The sequence below is a fragment of the Delphinapterus leucas genome, chromosome 4, assembly GCF_059928025.1.
Source record: "Delphinapterus leucas isolate spDelLeu-1000000601 "Yukka" chromosome 4, BTC_Dleu_Yukka2, whole genome shotgun sequence".
Classification (NCBI taxonomy): Eukaryota; Metazoa; Chordata; class Mammalia; order Artiodactyla; family Monodontidae; genus Delphinapterus; species Delphinapterus leucas.
Genome location: NC_143132.1, coordinates 128533745 through 128557058, shown reverse-complemented (window position 1 = coordinate 128557058; position 23314 = coordinate 128533745). Strand labels below are relative to the sequence as shown.

Below are 23314 nucleotides of genomic sequence, written 5' to 3'. Positions count from 1 at the left end.
AGCCCTAAGCAATAGTGTTTGCCCTCTTGGGTCTCTCCCTAGTAACACTTAAAAGTGGGTTCCACTGTAAACGTTGGAAATTCAACTAACTGTGGCATACACCAATGGGGTGTATTTCCCTCCCATAATAAGAAATGCAGAGTTAGGCAGCCCAGGGCTGGACCACTGCTCAAGGATGTCCTCAAGGATCCAGGCTCCTGGCTCAGCATCCTTAGTTTATGACTCATTCTTGTGGTCACAGGAAAGCTGCTGTGCCTCCAGGAAAGAAGGAGGAAGAGCAAAGGGAAAAGAGATGTTTTTCTTTTCACTTGAAATGGGAATTCTGCCTACATCCTATTGGCTAAAACTAGATCACATGACCACCCCTAGCTGCAAGGGACGTTGAGTAAGTTCACTTTTCATGCTCTATAGTTTATTCAACCTAAGGGGTTCAGTTCCACTTCTGAAGGCCAGGTGGAGTGAGAACTGGAAAGTCTGACCTGTCCACAAGGAAGCCCAAGTTGTCATCAGTCACTGAGTGTGTTTCTGCCTTGCAGTAATGCTGTCAACAACTGGTCCACTGCAGAGGTGATGCTGTCATTGTTCCAGTTCACTGGACAGGCCATGGGGGTCTCATGCTTGGTTCTCATGTTGCAGTCATTCAGGTTACACTCACATGCACAGCCAGTATGCCTCAATTATAAGTCTAGTGGAAAGGCGGCTGGGTCATCAAGGGCTTCTTGCCTCAACTGCAACCTGTGTCAGATATGGCCCCTCTATGATTCTTGAGACCCCAATTTTCAGCCTGGGTCACCTCTCCAGAGGATGCCATTTTCTTACTGGAAGACCTCAGACTAGATCATCCCCAATCCATCAGAGAAGGTCTGGTACAGCTGAACATTTCAGTGGAGGCAATCAGAATCTCCATGCCTTCCCCACAGGAGACTCCTTGACCCCTCCGCAAATTTGCACACCCTTCTCCCCAAATCAGCTCTGAATACAAGAATCATTGATAGGGTTCATCTCCATTAGGCCACATCAGGCCCTCTTCTGTCCTTTTACCAAGTCCTGGGGGACTTACACTTACATAATTAAAAGGGCCCACACCAGGGGCTCTTCCTGAACACAAATCTGCCTCAAAGTGATTTGTCATGAACACTTAGGTAGAGAAACAACTATGCTAAAAATATGTCATATTACGCTGGATGCACCTGCTACATGCATGCAAAAGTGATTTAAGACAGAAGGAGACCTAAGACTTCTTGATCTGCAATATGATGGACTCTTGTGAGCCAGCCTCAAAGAAACAGCAGGGATTCTGGGAAACATATCACAAATATTCTTTTACCTTCTCAGCTGAACTCACAAAAAAAGAAAGGTTAATCTCCATGGCCCAGAAATACAAAGGAACTCCAAAGCAGAGAGGCAAACATGTTAGCTACCTTATGACTGCTCTGGAGGATCTTAGCTTTTGTTTGTTTACTCTTTTATTGAGGTATAATCAGCATATAGTGAAATGTGCAATTCTTAAGTGCAACGCTTAATGAATTTTTACATATGTGTACCACCATGTAACCACCACCCAGATCAGGATCTAGAATGTTTCCACAAAAGGCTCCTTCATAACCCCTCATCAGTATCTCCCCTCAAGTGTAACCACTATTCTGACTCATCACCAAAGATGAGCTTTGCCTGTACTGGACTTTTGAAGAATGGAATTGTACATTGGCTATTCGTTTTTTGTCTAGTTTTTTAAATTCAATAGTATGTCTACTTCATTCATCCATGTTATCACATGTATCAGCAATTTGCTCTTTTCATTACTGTGTAGTATTCCATGGTAAAAAAAAATCCACTATTTATTTAGCATTTCTACTGTTGATGGGCATTTGGGTTGTTTCCAGTTTGAAACTTGATAAATGAAGCTGCTATGAACACTCCTGTATATGTCTCCTGATGGAAATATGCAAGGCTTGGGGTTTTTTTTGTTTTGGTTTGGTTTTTGCGGTACGCGGCCCTCTCACTGTTGTGGCCTCTCCCATTGCGGAGCACAGGCTCCGGACGCACAGCCTCAGTGGCCATGGCTCACAGGCCTAGCCGCTCCGTGGCATGTGGGATCTTCCCGGACCGGGGCATGAACCCGTGTACCCTGCATCGGCAGGCAGACTCTCAACCACTGTGCCACCAGGGAAGCCCAGGGCTTGGGTTTTAATGCTCATTTGGGGACACTGTGAGATGAGACCATCAACCTAATCAAAGTAAGGAAATGACGCTTAGAAGCCCACATGAAGCCAGGACCATCAAAGGACTATACTCTTAGTGACAGTGTAGACTAGGAAAAAATCTACCCATAAATACAGGGAGAAAAAAAAGACACCACCTTGCAAGCTGTGTGGGGGGAAAAAAAATCCCCTGGGAACTTATGATCACAGCCCCATACCTCACATAGCTTTTTTTTTTTTTTTTTTTTAATTAATTATTTATTTTTGGCTGTGTTGGGTCTTCGTTTCTGCGCGAGGGCTTTCTCTAGTTGTGGCAAGTGGGGGCCACTCTTCATCACGGTGCGTGGGCCTCTCACTATTGTGGCCTGTCGTGTTGCGGAGCACAAGCTCCAGACACGCAGGCTCAGTAATTGTGGCTTATGGGCCCAGTTGCTCCGCGGCATGTGGGATCTTCCCAGACCAGGGCTCGAACCCATGTTGCCTGCATTAGCGGGCAGATTCTCAACCACTGCGCCACCAGGGAAGCCCCCTCACATAGCTTTAAAGTTAAAATTTACACTATCAGCATACCCCAGAAAACCCCAAGCTGATGAATTAGCATAGAAATCTATTACAAGCTGGTAATATCCCTAGAGCCCCTGACAGAAGTGAATGAAAAATCATTGCAGAAGGACACAATTTTATCCCACATTGTGGATGATTCCAATAGATAAATGTCCACTGAACATAAGTTTAAAATTAAAAAGCAAATGAGGAACAAACCTACCTTGAGTGAGAGTCAGCAAACATATAGAATACTCATAAGAGCTTCAGACAATAGGACAATATAATAGAGACCATAAATAAATGTGCTTAAAATAAGAACCCAAAATAAATGAAGTGTAATCATAAGAAACAAGGCATTATATATTTTTTAAAGCAGAGGCACATTTTTAAAATAAACAAATGGAATTCCTAGACATTAAAAATTCAGCCATTTATAACAAAAATCACTGAATTGTATAATTTAATTGGGTGAATTGTATGGTATGTGAACTATATCTCAATGAAGATTTTTTTAAAGTTCAACCATTGAAATAATGTTTAAAAAACTTAAGACAGGTTTAGTAAAATAGTGCTAGACAAAGCTGTACAGAGAAATAATGAACTGGAAGATGAACCTGAAGAAATTCCACAGACAAGGCACAAATAGATAAAAGGATGTAAAAATGTGAAAGAGTATTTAAAAGAGCTGAGGATAGAACAATAATGTTCACCTATATCTAATAAACTTTCCAGAAGAAGGTAAATGAGAAAGGTAATATTTGAAAAAATTATAAGAAATAATGGCTGAGAATTCCAGAATTGATGAAGGCATAGCTTCTCAGATTTAGGAACCATGAGTATGAGGAAAATAAGTAAATCTAAACCTAGACACATCATAGCAAAAGTAAAGAACGCCCAAGAAAATCTTACAAGCAGCTAGAGATAAAGGGCAAACTTTCAACAAAATAATAACAATTAGACTGGTACAGACTTCACAATAACAGATTTCCTACAAAATAATATTAATTAGGGCTTCCCTGGTGGCGCAGTGGTTGAGAGTCCGCCTGCCGATGCACGGGACACGGGTTCGTGCCCCGGTCCAGGAAGATCCCACATGCCGCAGAGCGGCAGGGCCCGTGAGCTATGGCCGCTGACCCTGCGCGTCCGGAGCCTGTGCTCCGCAACGGGAGAGGCCACAACAGTTAAAGACCTGCGTACCGCAAATAATAATAATAATTAAACTGGTACACTTCAACAATAGCATTAGTGAAGGGCAGAAGACCATAGGAAAATATCTTTTAAGTACTGAGAGAATACTCATCAATCTATACTAATACTAATTTCAGCCAGGCTAGTATATCCCAGTGAAGCTATTTCAAACAAATAAGGACTGAGTTTACCACTTCAGACCCAAATTGAAAAAAAACTGAAAAAACTACTAAAGATGAAGGAAATTAAACAGATACAAAATATTCAAAAAGCAATTATGCTTATTATTTTTTTCATATATTTATAATGTATTATATTTAAAATTAAATGTGTGTGTGTGTGTGTGTGTGTGTGTGTACAAAGAGGGAGTACAAGAATGCTCCATACATGAAATATGTGATAATTATTAACACTGTCCATTTGGCAAACCTGTCCCCTTCCAGGCCAGACACTGATAATTAACCATATCATGGTAACGGGGTATGGCTTCAGAGAAAATAAGCAGACACATGAGTGGGGTAGGGGCAACTCAGGATCAAGCCAAGTCATTTCAAGGAGAAGAGAAACAAAAGCAAGTAAGAATAGGCAAGTAAGAGCCAGGGGGACTTCCCTGGTGGCACAGTGGTTAAGAATCCACCTGTCAATGCAGGGGACACTGGTTCGAGCCCTGGTCCGGGAAGATCCCACATGCCGCAGAGCAACTAAGCCCGTGCGCCACAACTACTGAGCCTGTGCTCTAGAACCCGTGAGCCACAACTACTGAAGCCTGTGCACCTAGAGTCCGTGCTCCGCAACAAGAGAAGCCACTGCACTGAGAAGCCCATGCACTGCAACGAAGAGTAGCCCCCGCTCGCCACAACTAGAGAAAGCCCGTACACAGCAAGGAAGACCCAAAGCAGCCAAAAATAAAGTTAAAAAAATAAAAAAAGAGCCAGGCATTGCTAAGATGGAGCTGGTAAGATGAGGTATGGGGTGGCAGGGGAGACAGACCCCAGGCAACAGACTGGGGCATGATTTCTAATTCCCTGCCCTCTGGTAGAACAAAGATGACAGAGAAGCCTGCTACCCCAAGCAATGCAGGCAGGTGGGCATATGGATATACCACAGAGGACTGGGGATTCAGGAGGCACTGTTCGTCTTGTTACTGAGGCATCTGAGACTCTAGCGCTTAGTTGAAAAGCAACCAAAATCCTTGACAGCCTGACCTGATGACTTCTCCCAGATTCTAGAACAGAGTCAGGCCGCCTGCTGGTCGTTGAGAGCTTGCTATGGCCTGCTGAGATGAAACTAGGCCAAGGCAGATGCAATAAATGAGAACTTCTCTCTCCCTGATTTTTAAGTAAGAAAACCAGGGTTTTTTTTTTTAACATCTTTATTGGATTATAATTGCTTTACAATGGTGTGTTAGTTTCTGCTGTATAACAAAGTGAATCAGCATCAGCTATATGTATTCATATATCCCCATATCTCCTCCCTCTTGCTTCTCCCTCCCACTCTCTCTATCCCACCCCTCTAGGTGGACACAAAGCACCGAGCTGATCCCCGTGCTATGTGGCTACTTCCCACTAGCTATCTAGTTTACATTTGGTAGTGTATATATGTCCATGCCACTCTCTCACTTCGTCCCAGCTTACCCTTCCCCTTCCCCGTGTCCTCAAGTCCATTCTCTACGTTTGCGTCTTTATTCCTGTCCTGCCCCTAGGTTCTTCAGAACCTTTTTTTTCTTTAGACTCCATATATATGTTAGCATACGGTATTTGTTTTTCTCTTTCTGACTTACTTCACTCTGTATGACAGTCTCTAGGTCCAACCACCTCACTACAAATAACTCAATTTCATTCCTTTTTAATGGTTAATATTCCATTGTATATATGTGCCACATCTTCTTTATCCATTCATCTGTCGATGGACACTTAGGTTGCTTCCATGTCCTGGCTATTGTAAATAGAGCTGCGATGAACATTTTGGTACATGACTCTTGTTGAATTACTTTCTCCACACCCTCTCCAGCATTTATTGTTTGTAGGTTTTTTGATGATGGCCATTCTGACCGGTGTGAAGTGATACCTCACTGTAGTTTTGATTTGCATTTCTCTAATGATTAATGATGTTGAGCATTCTTTCATGTGTTTGTTGGCAGTCTGTATATCTTCTTTGGAGAAATGTCTATTTAGGTCTTCTGCCCATTTTTGGATTGGGTTGTTTGTTTTTTTGGTATTGAGATGCATGAGATGCTTGTAAATTCCGGAGATTAATCCTTTTTTGAAGTTGCTTCATTTGCAAATAAGAAAATCAGTTCTTACTAAAAGAAAATGATGGAACCATTACCTAGGACCCAGAAGTACTTTTAAAATTAAGATGTTCTCTGTAAAATGATAAGAAAACTGAATATTCAAGGTTTGAACTAAGGAAAGAGCTTTTGGTTAGTTGGGATTAACAGGGGTGAAAGTGCCAAGACAGACAAGCCATAACCACCTCTGCTCTGTATTTAGGTGCCAGATTCCCTTTCGTGTGTTATTTTCATGTTACAGAGATAACCTTCACTCATCTAAATGATAGCCGGCTATTTGTATAGATGTCTAAGTGTGAAACTTGTTTAAGAAAATTGTGGAATGTCATAAAGTGGTATGAGTAGGAGGTACTCAGTTGATTAATTATATTTATGACATAAATTTGAGATGTAACTCAAAATGAACATTTTAAAATTCTTCTCCTGCCTCTTTGGGTTTTTCAAAACATAAAATCCCAGCAGTCTTCATTTTTGCAATGGGCAATTATAATTTGACTTCCCTTCTGAAGAAGTTTATAGTACCTTTAAACAAAATTAAAAGTGCTTCCACTATTATCTAGGTCTAACACAATGCAGAGCTTTTAAAAATATTTCCTTCTTGTTACTATTAAATCACCGGAATCAGGCTAGATTTGAATTTTGTAATATAGCTCTAGACCAGGCATCTTCAAGCACCAGATCTCCTTTTGCATCCCTCTTCCATCTTGTGTCCATGTGATCGGGCAGAGGTCATGGGTGGAGGGCCCACTTTGTGCGTTGAAGGGAGAGGTAGACAGGTTGCCAGGGTGAGGAGCTTCTGAGGGTAACTGACACACCTCTCCAAGTGGCCTCTTTCCTCCACTGGTGACCAGTTTCCTCTACACCAATAAATAAGTTTTCATTCTGCAATTAGAGAAGGCAGTGATTTAAATTCACATGTTAAATTATTCATTGAGAGCAAATTGTTTTTCAGTTGGGGGAGGAATGAAGTTCTTAATTTGTACAGACTCCACATAAGACACATTGCTACTGAATATTTGCTTCCTCCCCAATTCAGATGCTAAATCCCAACCCCCAGTGTGATAGTATTAGGAGGGTGGGCCTTTGGGAGGTGATTAGATCATGATGGCGGAGCCCTCATGAACGGGATTAGTGCACTTAAAAGAGACCCCAGAGAGCTCCCTCACCCCTCCCACCATGTGAGGACAGCAAGAAATGGCCACCTATGAACCAGTAAGAGAGCCCTCAGCAAACACCTAATCTGCCAACACTTTGATCTTGGATTTCAAGACTCCAGAACTGTGAGAAATACATTTCTGTTGTTTGTAAGCCACCCAGTCTACGGTATTCTATTATAACAGCCTAACAGACTAAGACACACACGCATTGTCTTTTTTCAGTCCCCCCAAGCCTATGAGGCAGACAGTATTAATATTCCCATTTTACAGATGAGGACCCCAAAGCTTAGAAATGTTCAGCGACTCTGTCCAGGTCCACAGCTAGTAAAGTAAGAGTAGTGATTTGAAGCCAAGCAGTGGGAATCGAGTGGCAGGGCTCTCACCCACTGTGCTGGGTCCCTGAGAAATGGCATAGGAAACAGCAAATGTAAACCGATCTCATCCAGACTGGGTGTGCAAGTGTTGAGAAAGTGCAGGATAAGTGTGCTGGGGCTGATCTGGAGGGCTTTCTCAATCCCTGTGCCCACGTTTAGGGTCTGCTTCCACACTCCTGACCTGCAACTCAGAAATGCTGTCCATGCATTTTCATTTGAATGTCATTCGAATTTACAACCATGGAGGTCATGCACTGTGTGCCTTGCCTGAGTTTCCTGAGAAGCCAGCCAGGCGCATTAGAAGTCCTCCTCATCCCTGCCCCACAGAACAGGAAGTAAGAGGTACCGTGGGACTCTACCCTTTTTCTTGGTATCACTGTTGAAATCCAAAGCTGTGGGGAAAAGGTGATCAATTCCCCCAGGTTCTCAGTTCAGAAAGTCCCCTGTGGTGGAGGAGAAATGAATGAGAGGTGTGGGGTCCTCAGCCTTTGGAGGGCATAGAGTGACCACAGAGAGAGGCTATTCCTGCCCCAGCCCTTGCCTCCCCTGTGACACAAGGAGGAGACTATATTAGGAGTGGAGATCCACACTGGAGACCTGAACAGGTGGGGCTGTGAGGTGGGCGGCCTGGGCAGGGCTGATGGGAGAAGACATCAGACACAGCCACGTCTCCAATATCAGAGAGCTGTGCATTGAGGACGGCCCACAGCCCCCCCAAAAGAACTCAGCGATGCAACCCCCCAAGACAGCCTGCACCTGGATGTTGTCTACAGAGAGGGCATTAAGAACCAGGTGCATGAGAGGGGATCTTCAAAATGGCAGAGAAGTAAGACGTGGAGATCACCTTCCTCCCCACAAATACATCTACATGTGGAACAACTCCTACAGAACACCTACTGAACGCTGGCAGAAGACCTCAGACTTCCCAAAAGGCAAGAAACTCCCCACGTACCTGGGTAGGGCAAAAGAAAAAAGAAAAAACAGAGACAAAAGAATAGGCATGGGACCTGCACCAGTGGGAGGGAGCTGTGAAGGAGGAAAGCTTTCCACACACTAGGAAGCCCCTTCGCAGGCGGAGACTGCGGGTGGCGGAGCGGGGGAAGCTTCGGAGACACGGAGGAGAGCGCAACTACAGGGGTGCGGAGGGCAAAGCGGAGAGATTCCCGCACAAAAGATCGGTGCCGACCGGCACTCACCAGCCCGAGGGCGGGGGCTGGGAGCTCAGGCTCGGGCTTCAGAGGTCAGATCCCAGGGAGAGGACTGGGGTTGGCTGTGTGGACACAGCCTTAAGGGGGCTAGTGTGCCACAGCTAGCCGGGAGGGAGTCCGGGAAAAAGTCTGGACCTGCCTAAGAGGTAAGAGACCATTGTTTCGGGGTGCGCAAGGAGAAGGGATTCAGACTACCACCTAAATGAGCTCCAGAGATGGGTGTGAGCCGCGGCTATCAGCGTTGACACCAGAGACGGGCATGAAACACTAAGGCTGCTACTGCAGCCACCAAGAAGCCTGTGTGCAAGCACAGGTCACTATCCACATCTCCCCTCCCGGGAGCCTGTGCAGCCCGCCACTGCCAGGGTCCCAGGATCCAGGGACAACTTCCCCGGGAGAACACACAGCGCGCCTCAGGCTGGTGCAACATAATGTTGGCCTCTGCTGCTGCAGGCTTGCCCCGCATTCCATTCCCCTCCCTCCCCCCGGCCTGAGCTAGAGCCCCCTAATGCAACCTACACGCAGAGGTGGGGCCACATCCAAAGCTGAACCCCAGGAGCTGTGTGAACAAAGAAGAGAAAAGGAAATCTCTCCCAGCAGCCTCAGGAGCAGCGGATTAAATCTCCACAATCAACTTGATGTACCCTGCCTCTGTGAAACACCTGAATAGACAACAAATGATCCCAAAATTGAGGCGGTGGAATTTGGGAGCAACTGTAGACTTGGGGTTTGCTTTCTGTACCAAATTTGTTTCTGGTTTTATGTTTATCTTAGTTTAGTATTTAGAGCTTATTATCATTGGTAGGTTTCTTTATTGATTTGGTTGCTCTCTTCCCTTTTCTTTTTTATATATATACATATTTTTTCTCCTTTTTCTCTTTTTGTGAGTGTGCATGTGTATGCTTCTTTGAGTGATTTTGTCTGTATAGCTTTGCTTTTACCATTTGTCCTAAGGTTCTGTCTGCCTATTCTTTTGTTTTTGTTTTATATAGTTTTTCACACTTCTTATCCTTGGTGGATTTGTTTTTTTGTTTGGTTCCTCTCTTCTTTCTTTTCTTTTTCATTACTTTTTCATTTTTTATTTTTATTTTATTTTAATTACTTTTTTTCTTTCTTTTTTCTTTCTCCCTTTTCTTCTGAGCCATGTGGCTGACAGAGCCTTGGTGCTCCAGCCAGGTGTCAGGCCAGAGCCTCTGAGGTGGGAGAGCCGAGTTCAGGACATTGGTCCACCAGAGACCTCCTGGCCCCACATAATATCAAATGGCGAAAGATCTCCCAGAGATCTCTAACTCAACGCTAAGACCCAGCTCCTCTCAACGACCAGCAAGCTACAGTGCTGGACACCCTATGCCAAACAACTAGCAAGACAAGAACACAATGCCACCCATTAGCAGAGAGGCTGCCTAAAATCGTAATAAGTACATAGGCACCCCAAAACACACCACCAGACGTGGCCCTGCCCACCAGAAAGACAAGACCCAGCATCATCCACCAGAACACCGGCACCAGTCCCCTCCACCAGGAAGCCTACACAACCCACTGAACCAACCTTAGCCACTGGGGGCAGACACCAGAAACAACAGGAACTGTGAACCTGCAGCCTGCAAAAAGGAGACCCCAAACACAGGAAGTTAAGCAAAATGAGAAGACAGAGAAACACACAGCAGATGAAGGAGCAAGATAAAAACCCACCAGACCAAAAAAATGAAGAGGAAATAGGCAGTCTACCGGCAAAAGAATTCAGAGTAATGATAGTAAAGATGATCCAAAATCTTGGAAACAGAATGGAGAAAACACAAAAAATGTTTAACAAGGACCTAGAAAAACTAAAGAGCAAACGAACAATGAAGAACAAGAGAATAAATGAAATTTAAAATTCTCTAAAAGGAATCAATAGCAGAATAACTGAGGCAGAAGAACGGATAAGTGGCCTGTAAGATAAAATAGTGGAAATAACTACCACAGAGCAGAATAAAGAAAAAAGAATGAAAAGAATTGAGGACAGTCTCAGAAACCTCTGGGACAACATTAAACGCACCAACATATGAATTCTAGGGGTCCCAGAAGAAGAAGAGAAAAAAAAAAGTGACTGAGAAAATAGGTGAAGAGGTTATAGGTGAAAACTTCCCTAATATGGGAAAGGAAATAGTCAATCAAGTCCAGGAAGCACACAGTCCCATAGAGAATATATCCAAGGAGACACACGCCAAGACACATATTAATCAAGCTATCAAAAATTAAATACAAAGTATTAAAAGCAGCAAGGGAAAAATCAACAAACAACATACAAGGGAATCCCCATAACGTTAACAGCTGACCTTTCAGCAGAAACTCTGCAAGCCAGAAGGGAGTGGTAGGACATATTTAAACTGATGAAAGGGAAAAACCTACAACCAAGATTACTCTACCCAGCAAGGATCTCATTCAGATTCGATGGAGAAATTAAAACCTTTCCAGACAAGCAAAAGCTAAGAGAATTCAGCACCATCAAACCAGCTTTACAACAAATGCTAAAGCAACTTCTCTAGGCAGGAAACACAAGAGAAGGAAAAGACCTACAATAGCAAACCCAAAACAATTAAGAAAATGGTAAGGAACATATATATCAATAACTACATTAAAAGTAAATGGATTAAATGATCCAACCAAAAGACACAGACTGGCTTAATGGATACAAAAACAAGACCCGAATATATGCTGTCTACAAGAGACCCACTTCAGACCTAGGGATACATACAGACTGAAAGTGGGAGGACGGAAAAAGATATTCCATGCAAATGGAAATCAAAAGAAAGCTGGAGTAGCAATTCTCATATCAGACAAAATAGACTTTAAAAAAGGACTATTACAAGAGAAAAAGAAGGACACTACATAATGATCAAGGGATCAATCCAAGAAGAAAATATATCAATTGTAAATATTTATACATGCAACGTAGGAACACCTCAATACATAAGGCAAATGCTAACAGCCATAAAAAGGGAAAATCGACAGTTAACACAATTATAGTAGGGAACTTTAACACTCCACTTTCACCAGTGGATGGATCATCCAAATGAAAATATATAAGGAAACACAAGCTTTAAATGATACAATAAACAAGATGGACTTAACTGATATTTATAGTACATTCCATCCAAAAACAACAGAATACACTTTCTTCTCAAGTGCTCATGGAACATTCTCCAGGATAGATCATATCTTGGGTCACAAGTCAAGCATCAGAAAATTTAAGAAAACTGAAATCATATCAAGTATCTTTTCTGACCACAAGACTATGAGACTAAATATCAATTACAGGAAAAAATCTGTAAAAAATACAAACAAATGGAGGCTAAACAATACACTACATAATAACCAAGAGATTACTGAAGAAATCAAAGAGGAAATCAAAAAATACCTAGAAAAAAATGACAATGAGAACACAACGACCCAAAACCTATGGGATGCAGCAAAAGCAGCTCTAAGAGGGAAGTTTATAGCAATAAAATCCTACCTCAAGAAACAAGAAACATCTCAAGTAAACAACCTAACCTTATATCTAAAGCAATGAGAGAAAGAAGAACAAAACCCCCAAAGTGAGCAGAAGGAAAGAAATCATAAAGATCAGATCAGAAATAAATGAAAAAGAAATGAAGGAAACGAGAGCAAAGATCAATAAAACTAAAAGCTGGTTCTTTGAGAAGATAAATAAAATTGATAAACCATTAGCCAGACTCATCAAAAAAAAAAAAGGGAGAAGACTCAAATCAACAGGATCAGAAATGAAAAAGGAGAAGTAACAACTGACACTGTAGAAATACAAAGGATCATGAGAGATTACTACAAGCAACTATATGCCAATAAAATGGACAACCTTGAAGAAATGGACAAATTCTTAGAAAAGCACAACCTTCTGAGACTGAACCAGGAAGAAACAGAAAATATAAACAGACAAATCACAAGCACTGAAATTGAAACTGTGATTTAAAATCTTCCAACAAAGAAAAGTCCAGGACCAGATGGCTTCACGGGCATATTCTATCAAACATTTAGAGAGGAGCTAACACCTATCCTTTTCAAACTATTCCAAAATATAGCAGAGGGAGGAACACTCCCAAACTCATTCTATGAGGCCACCATCACCCGATACCAAAACCAGACAAAGATGTCAAAAAAAAAGAAAACTACAGGCCCATATCACTGATGAACATAGATGCAAAAATCCTCAACAAAATACTAGGAAACAGAATCCAACAGCATATTAAAAGGATCATACACCATGATCAAGTGGGGTTTATCCCAGGAATGCAAGGATTCTTCAATATATGCAAATCAATCAATGTGAAACACCATATTAACAAATTAAAGGAGAAAAACCATATGATCATCTCAACAGATGCAGAGAAAGCTTTCAAAAAGGTTAAACACCCATTTATGATAAAAACCTCCAGAAAGTTGGTATAGAGGGAACTTACCTCAAGATAATAAAGGCCATATAAGACAAACCCACAGCCAACATCATTCTCAATGGTGAAAAACTGAAACCATTTCCACTACCATCAGGAAAACGACAAGGTTGCCCACTCTCACCACTATTATTCAACATAGTTTTGGAAGTTTTAGCCACAGCAATCAGAAAAGAAAAAGAAATAAAAAGAAGCCAAATCGGAAAAGAAGAAGTAAAGCTGTCACTGTTTGCAGATGACATGATAGTATACATACAGAATCCTAAAGATGCTACCAGAAAACTATTCAAGCTAATCAATGAATACGGTAAAGTAGTAGGATACAAAATTAATGCACAGAAATCTCATGCATTCCTATACACTAAGGATGAAAAATCTGAAAGAGAAATTAAGGAAACACTCCCATTTACCACTGCAACAAAAAGAATAAAATACATAGGAACATATCTACCTAAGGAGACAAAAGCCCTGTATGCAGAAAACTATAAGACATTGATGAAAGAAATGAAAGATGATACAAACAGTTGGAAAGATATACCATGTTCTTAGATTGGAAGAATCAACACTGTGAAAATGACTATACTACCCAAAGCAATCTACAGATTCAATGCAATCCCTATCAAACTACCAACAGCATGTTTCACAGAACTAGAACAAAAAATTTCGCAACTTGTATGGAAACACAAAAGACCCCAAAGAGCCAAAGCAATCTTGAGAAAGAAATACGGAGCTGGAGGAATCAGGTTCCCTGACTTCAGACTATACTACAAAGCTACAGTAATCAAGACAGTATGGTACTGGCACAAAAACAGAAATACAGATCAATGGAACAGGATAGAAAGCCCAGAGATAAGCCCAGGCAATATGGTCACCTTATCTTTGATAAAGGAGGCAAGAATATACAATGGAGAAAAGACAGCTTCTTCAATAAGTGGTGCTGGGAAAACTGGACAGCTACATGTAAAAGAATGAAATTAGAACACTCCCTACCGCCATATAAAAAAATTAACTCAAAATGGATTAAAGATCTAAATGTAAGGCCGGACACTTTAAAACTCTTAGAGGAAAACATAGGTAGAACACTCTATGACATAAATCACAGCAAGATCCTTTTTGACCTACCTCCTAGAGAAATGGAAATAAAAACAAAAATAAACAAAATGGGACCTAATGAAACTTAAAAGCTTCTGCACAGCAAAGGAAACCATAAACAAGACGAAAAGACAACCCTCAAAATGGGAGAAAATATTTGCAAATGAAGTAATTGACAAAGGATTAATTTCCAAAATATACAAGCAGCAGATGCAGCTTAATATCAAAAGAAACAAACAACCCAATCCAAAAATGGGCAGAAGACCTAAATAGACAGTTCTCCAAAAAAGATATACAGATTGCCAACAAACACATGAAAGGATGCTCAACATCACTAATCATTAGAGAAATGCAAATCAAAACTACAATGAGGTATCACCTCACACCAGTCAGAATGGCCATCATCAAAAAATCTACAAACAATAAATGCTGGAGTGGGTGGGGAGAAAAGGGAACCCTCTTGCACTGCTGGTGGGAATGTAAATTGGTGCAGCCACTGTGGAGAACAGTATGGAGCTTCCTTAAAAAAACTAAAAATAGAACTACCATATGACCCAGTCATTCCACTACTGGGCATATGCCCTGAGAAAACCATAATTCAAAAGGAGTCATGTACCACATTGTTCATCGCAGCTCTATTTACAATAGCCAGGACATGGAAGCAACCTAAGTTACTACAGACAGATGAATGGATAAAGAAGACGTGGTACATATGTACAATGGAATATTACTCAGCTATAAAAAGAAACAAAATTGAGTTATTTGTAGTGATGTGGATGGACCTAGAGTCTGTCATACAGAGTGAAATAAGTCAGAAAGAGTAAAACAAATACCATATGCTAACATATCTATATGGAATCTAAAAAATATATATAGTTCTGAAGAACCTAGGGGCAGGACAGGAATAAAGACGCAGACGTAGAGAATGGACTTAAGGACATGGGGAGGATAAAGGGTAAGCTGGGACGAAGTGAGAGAGTGGCATGGACATATACACACTTCCAAATGTAAAAAAGATAGTGGGAAGTAGCTGCATAGCACAGGGAGATCAGCTCGGTGCTTTGTGTCCACCTAAAGGGGTAGGATAGGGAGGGTGGGAGGGAGGCGCAAGAGGGAGGAGATATGGGGATATACGTATACTTACAGCTGATTCACTTTGTTATACAGCAAAAACTAACACACCACTGTAAAGCAATTATACTCCAATAAAGATGTTAAAGAAAAAAAAGAAAGAACCAGATGCATTGACTGGAGTAGCAGCACTGACCACCAGAGACCTGCAGTCCCCATGCCAGATGAGGAGACAGGTACCCTCTTATTTTCCCACAAGAGAAGCCAGAACATAGAACAGAAAGGAAGAGGAGAGTATGATGACTGAAGACACAGCCATGTCACACCCCCAAACTAACATTTAGAGACACAGCTCTGGGAGGGAGAGTTTTGAATCAGACATGAGGTTGCATTTTTTGAGCGAATAGGATTGAGTCTTTAACTGGAATGAGACTCTTCTAATAACTAGAAGTAGCTGAAGAGCTGTATCTCTGGTGCAGAGGTTGATCAGGTGACAGCTACTGCCATCTGGAAAGAAGGGGAGGTCAACATAGCACAGCTGAAGGGCAGGTACTAGAAAAAGTTATTTTGACACCACAATAGTTGAGATGCTGTGACATCCACTTCACACCACTAGGATGATTACAATCCAAAAGTCACATCATAGCAAGTGTTGGCAAGAATTTAGAAAAATCAGAACCTTTGTTCCTTTCTGGGGGGAATGTAAAATGGTGGAGCCATTTTGGAAATCAGTGTGGCAGTTTGTCAAAAAATTAAACACAGCGTTACCACTTGACCTGGAAATTCCACTCCTAGGTATATGATACCCAAGAGAATGAAAACATGTCCACGTAAAAACTTGAATGCAAATGTTTATAGCAGCATTATTCATAACAACTAAAAAGTGGAAAAACCCCAACTGATATTTGCGATACATCCATACAATGGAATATTATTCAGCCATAAAAAGGAGTGAAATACTGATGCTGCAACGTGGGTGAATCTTGAAAACATCATGCTAAGTGAAAGAAGCCAGTCACAAAAAAACCACATACAATTCCACTTATATGATATGTCCAGAATAGGTAAATCCATAGAGATAGAAAGCAGAATAGTAGTTCCTTAGGGCTGGGAGGGTTGGAAGGTAATGACTACAAGGTGTATGGTTTCTTTACAGGGTGATGAAAATGTTCTAAAATCAATTGTGGTGATGGTTGCAGAACTCTGTGAACATACTACTTCCCTGGTGGCGCAGTGGATAAGACTCCACGCTCCCAATGCAGGAGGCCTGGGTTCAATCCCTGGTCAGGAAACTAGATCCCACATGCATTCCACAGCTAAGAGTTCACATGTCACAACTAAGGAGCTGGCGAGCCACAACTAAGGAGGCTGTGAGCCGCAACTAAGAGCTGGTGCAACCAAATAGATAAATAAATATTTTAAGAAATAAAATAAAAACCATTGACTTGTACTCTTTAAACGGGTAAATTATATGGTACGTAAATTACATCTCAATCAAGCAGTTACCAAAAAACAAACAAAAAATGGTGACATAATGGAAGACAAGCACCAGACAAAAACAGAGAAGGAGGTTGGGCAGATGGACGGACCTGGCCTGGAGCAGTGGTGCTCACACTGAGAGGGTAGGCCTGACCTGGGCACCCTGAGCTGGCCCCAGCTGGCCCCCATGCAGAGTGTCCTGACCACCGTGAGAGCACAGTCCCAGAGGTCTGCCCACAGGGTTGGGGGACCTGACTTGGGGGCCTAGAGGCTGGAGAATGTGAGAGGAGGCAGCTGAGCTCTAGACAGCGGGGTGTCCTTACCTCAGCTCTGTTCTCTACATCCCTCCACTCAGGGTGCACCGCGGACCCGCACGATCCAGCTTGTTAGACATGCAGAATCTCAGGGGGCACCCCAAAACTACCGACCCAGGATCTGCACTTCATTACACCGTGTAAATCACAATGCCTCCTTCAGAAGGATTTTGTGAGGATCCTTATTAACAGTGATTGCAGCCATTACCTGACTTTGTCTATGTACCAGATACTAGGATAATATAGAGAGATGCCTCATTTAGTGCCTGCACATTGCAGGCGCTCCACGTGAGGTAGCTATCCTTTAAAAAAGCCTGACTTGGGGGAGGGAAGAGCCTGAACGCTGGCATCACACAGGCCGGCTCCTCATCCTGACTCTGCCCCTCTCTGACACTGAGATCTGGGCAAGGTACTTAGCCATCTGCGCCTCAACTCGCTGATCTGGAAACTAAGCTCACCCCAGAAAGCGTGAGCAGTGGCGCTCCGCGAGAGGGGCAAGCAGGAGTCCAGCAGATGTGCGATGTTGCCTCCGCTCCCTACAACCAGATCTCGCGGGACTTCATCAGGAAGAGATCCAACCACCCTGAGTCCCCCTGACTCTTGCGTCCAGCCCCACCCCTATCGTTCATTCGTGAACCCACTAAGCAGATTCTTCCTGGGCACCTACTGTGTGCCCGACACGGTGCTGGGAGCGCAGACACTGCAGCAGGGGTCCCTGAGTCCTGAGTCACGATCTGGCCTTGCAGAGGGAATGAAACAGGCCTGTTTACCCACCTGCTTCGAGAGCTATGAAAACAAAGCCCATCGTCTCTCAGCAGCCATCTGAAACAATGTTTCAACTCTCGGCCCTAATGGCCTTCCACACTGTGCAAAAGCACCTTTTCGAGGGAGGCAGGAGACATAAATTAGTATAATAATACAATTAAAATGCATTTTCCTTCCACTTATTTAAATTACTCTTCTCCGCGTCTTGAGAAGGTGCATCCTTCCTTGGAGGTATTTAAGGAGAATCAAAGAGGCTGTTGAGATGATGCAAGAAATGCCCCACACGGAAAACACAAATACCCCACCTTGCAGGCCAGGGAGAGCCACCCTCCCAGTGATGGCTGTCCGAGACTACAAGAGACTCGGCCTTTTGGGGCTCCACAAAAGCTCGCGGACAGAATGTCCCCGGACAGGTCACTGGCCCTCTCCATAAACATCCATTTGTTCATTCATTCAGCAACGATTTTTTTCTGCACCTCCTCCATGCCTGGCACTAGGAATAACCTGAGATGCATGGGACACAGTGCCTACCCTGAAAGGCACTGTCTAGGAGGAAGGTGCCAAGCAGAAAAGAGTAGGACCGGGGGCCACCAGTGCTGTAACAGGCAGATGACGGTGAAGGAGCCCCACCCGTCCTGGGTGGGTCGGGGAGGGGCAGGCAGAGTGGGTCTCCTGTGGGAGAGCCTTGTGCTGAGTCCCCAAGGATGAGAAGGAATTAACCAGATGGGCGAGGACAGAAGCGGTCTTCCAGGCAGAGAGACCAGCAGAAACAAAGGCCTGGAATGTGGAAAGCAAGGTGCGTGAGGAGCATCAAGCCAGAAGGCAGGGAGCAGAGGAGGGCAAAAGAAGGAGGAACTCACTCACCAGACCAGAAGGGTCTGAGCAGGGCTAAGGCGTGGGGACTTTGTCCTGAGGGCCTTAGGAAACCAAGGTGAGCCCCGAGGTAGCTGAGTTGGAGAATCCAGTAGCCCAGAAGTCACAAGATGAAGCCAGACACCCATCCTTCAAAGGACACAGCAGCGAGTACCATTCCGTCCTCTGAAAAGCACTGATTTGGATCCCGAGTTATTGGTTTTGTGTCGCCACCTGCTGGCAAGATTTCTTCAATGCAGCTGATTCACCCAAACGTTCCAACAGATCTTTTAAAAACGTATTAACAGGCACAGGGAAATTCCTTGAAGTTAGGAAAGATCAAATTAAAGTAGCACTTACTATAAAAAGAATATTGTTAGAATTTCATTCAAAAACCAGAAAGGACAGCATCATATGAGAGTCGTGAGTTCAAATTCCAGGTCCCCCCATTTATGATGTGCAAAAATCACTTCACTTCTCTGAGTTTTGTTTTTAATATCCATAAAATGGAAATAATATCTTACTCGCAGTTGTGAGGGGAATAAAAGATATGAATTCTGTAAAGAGAAATATAACGGCAGTTGGAGTTAGGGTGGAGGAAAATCAGCATGTGACCTATAGCTACCACCTCCACTGCCTCTGCTGGAAAGATTGGCTTCCTCCTTTAGGTCCAAGACACGAGGGAACACCCACAGTCCCACAACCGCACCCCAGGCAGGACCACTCCCTGCTCTCTTTTCCTCTTTCCTACAGACTCCAGGAGGTCGGCTGCCCCCTCTGCCCTGTGGCATCCATCCTCAGCCTTGCTACCTTCTGGAAAAGGATCTCCCCCTTGCCATGCTTCCTGTGAAGCATGCTGACATCTGACTAACCCCAGGAAAACAGCAAAACAACCAACAGAGGAATGACCAAACTGAAGACATCTTCAATGTCTTACTCTCTGAGGGGGTAACAAGAGAGTCTCTGCATCTCACTGAACTCCAGTGTCCTCCTCTGGGAAAATGGGACAATATGTGGCCATGTGACAGACAACTCACATAAAGTGGCTGGCACAGTCCTAGCAAACAGAAGACCTTCCAGTATGGACGTTACTATTAGAATTATGGTGGATAATCTTACAGTAGACTGGCTTCAAACATCAGATTTAGGGGAGAGGGGGAGACACATGACCATTTTGGTCTTTTCCAACCTAAAACTTGACTCCATTATCTTAAGTCATCTTGCAGATGTGGGAGTGTAACCCAAGACAGGGAAGTTTGATAATGACAGGACAAGAGTCCAATGATTGGGACCTTGCCAGGGAGACCATACAGAGATCTATAGCACTGGGGCCTCTGGAGAAAGAGGACACCAGAGTTTCTGGGAGAAGGGGATAGAGTCCTGAAAGGAAATGTGCAGTGAGAGATGTTTCTGTCAATCAACACCTCTTCCCCCAGCCCCGAAACTAGAACCTTAATATCAGTACAACTACCATCTATTGTGCCCTACTTATGACTGTCCCTGTGCTGAGCCTTTCTACTTAATCCACTCACCCGAATTTAATGCTTTCAACCACCTTGTGAGGTAGATACTATTACTCCCATTTTACAGGTGAGAAACTGGGCTGGGAGATGTTAAGAGCCAGGATTTCAACCCTGCCAAGCTCCAGAGCCTGTGTGCTATCTGCCTTCCTCACCCTGCCACAAAGTCCTGTCCATTCTTCGTCCAACATGTCCCAAGAACCTGTCCTTCCTCTCCATTTTCTGAAGTTCAGAAGCTTGTCATGTCACATTTGTATTTCAGCCTCCTAATTTATGGTTCTGCCCACACTCTATCACATTGCTTTCTGCCACCATGGACTCTAGGCCAGTTCTATCCAACAGAACTTCATGCAATGATGTTACAGAACTTCATGCAATGATGGAATGTTCTAGATGAGCACTGTCTGAAATGCCAGCCACTGGCTACCTGTGGCTACTGAGCATTTGAAGTATGGCAATTGTGACTAAGTGAATTTTTATTTTAATTGATTTACATTTAAGTAGGTATATGTGACCGGTGGCTACCATACTGGGATAGTGCAGTGCTTGGCAATCCAGATGCACCCTATGTAGAGTGGGACTCCATAGTAAATGTGTACTGTGTGACAGTTTAAGCCTGGTAATCCATCAGAACCCAAAGTGATGGTTTATACTCTTTCTCAGCCTGGAAAATGTAGAAAGCCACGAGCACCTTGGCCTAGGCAATCATTTTTTGATAAGAATATCTGCCTTTGGTTGAGTACCTCTGGTGCCCTAGCTCCTCTGTTGGGCACTTGACATGTATTTTTTCTAAACCTCACAACCCCTGCAAAGTAGGTACTATTACTTTATTCATTCATATAGTCAACTAGCACTTACTGAGCACCTACTATGTGTCGGACACAATGCCAGGCACTGAGGACATTGGGATTCATAAAACAGATCCCTTGTAGTTTCGATTTTATAAACCAGGGAGCTGAAGCTCAGTAACGTTAAATAACTCACTCTCTGTTGCATCGCTGAAATTGGAGCCTAGGCTGCCCGACTCCACTGCCTCCTGACTCCTCCTCCCAAAAAAACAAAATACCTCCCTCTTTTCTGGGTTAGTCAGACCACATGTGGAGCCTGCAGCCATGTTTTAAGATGGGCGTTGACCAGGACTTCCCTAGTGGTCCAGTGGTTAGGACTCCACGCTTTCACTGCTGTGAGCCCAGGTTCGATCCCTGGTCGGGGGAACTAAGATCCCGAAAGCTGTGCGGCAAGTCCAAAAAAAAAACCGGAACATGGGCATTGACCAACTTGAGTAAAATAGCAACTCAAGAGAAACAGCTGAATGTTCAGGGGACAAAGAATAAAAGAAGAGAAAGAGAGAATGAACCACTACTACACATGACAAGGGTGATTCTCAGACATAATGTTTAAAGAAGGAGACCAGAAAGAAAACATTACCTAATGTATGATCCCATTTATATAAAATTTAAGAACAGATGGTGATAGAAGTGAGAAAAGTGGTTACCTTTGGGGTGGATAACAGAGGAAGAGTACGGGAGAGAGGCTTCTGGGGAGCTGGATGGGTGTCTTCCTTTGGAAACAATTCATCGAGCTCTATACTTAATACTGTGCACTTCACTGTCTCTATGTTATCATTCAATATAAAAGCTCATGAAAAGAAAAAAAGGTAGTGAAGGTGTTGTCAGACAAATAAAAATGGTGATAATTCACTCCCAATAGATCTTCACAAAAATATTTCCAAACAACGCACTTTAGGAAGAAGGAAAGTTAAATAAATAATAAATAAATAAATATTAAAAAAAAAAGGAAAGTGATCCCAGAAGGAAGGTCTAATATGCTGGAAGAAATGGTGAGCAAAGAAATTTAAAAATATATGAGCAAATCTAAACAAGTATCAATTATATAAAAGAATAATAAATAATGTATAATTTGTGGGGTTAACATAATAAATACAAAACAGATTTAAAATACCAAACAAAATCAGATGGAAGTGGAATGAAAGTGATTAATGTTAAAGTAAGTTTAGGAGGAGAGATAAGTAATTAATTCTGGGCTTTGTTATAGTAAGTAACAAAGTAAGAAAACCACTAATAACAAGGATCTGTGACTCACTCACACAGTCAACCCTCCCTTTCCATGCATGCAAAATCTACAGATATGAAAGGCCGACTGGAGGGCCCCGGGTATCCATGGATTTTGTTATCCACGTGGTCCTGGAACCAATCCCTTGCAGGTACCAACGGATGACTGTATAACCAAAACAAGAGCCAGTTAAAAGGGGAGACCAGATCCCATACAAGTCTGCACAACAGGTCGTTAAAAAACAAAATTTAACTGAGTAAATTTGAAGATCTAATTGGCTTTATTAAATGACTCATGAATCAGGCAATGTCTCATCTGGCAAACAGAGAGGTGCTCCAAGGAGTTACACCTAACAGGCTTTTGGGACAAGGAAAAGAAGTCATCAGTAAGGAGGAGAAAAATGAAAGTTCATTGGAGGAAAGTAAAAGTCCAGGTGGGTACGGCTTCTCATTGGCTGAACTGCGCGGCGTCTTCCATTGGGGCTTGCTGCTGGGCAAGAAAGAAGTCTTCCTTTCTCCTACTGTGGGAGTAAAGTAGTTGTACTACCTGCTTGGTAGTGCAAGGTACCACTCTTCCTGTTGGGGTCAGTAACTGAAGTCTTCCTGTTTGGGGTAACGGACAATGGGCATGGTAGGGCATGAGAGCTCCCTCTGCAGGCCTTCCCAACTCCACGTTTGGTTGAGGTTCCCTTTTATTAATTTTCACAAAGTATAGTAGCATTTCTCCCAATTCTTCC

The 23314-nt window shown here is 43.0% G+C and overlaps 1 long non-coding RNA gene across 2 annotated transcripts in view; it reads right to left on the bottom strand.

Annotated features, from left to right (window-relative positions):
- Window positions 1-2470: 2470 nt before the first annotated feature.
- Window positions 2471-23314, bottom strand: part of LOC111179247 (uncharacterized) — an 81848-nt gene continuing 61004 nt past the window's right edge. The window contains exon 4 of one of the 2 annotated variants that reach the window (XR_016393135.1): window positions 2471-7107. This is a non-coding gene — a long non-coding RNA (uncharacterized LOC111179247). The remainder of the gene's footprint in view (window positions 7108-23314) is intronic. The other variant, XR_016393134.1, reaches the window with a different exon arrangement.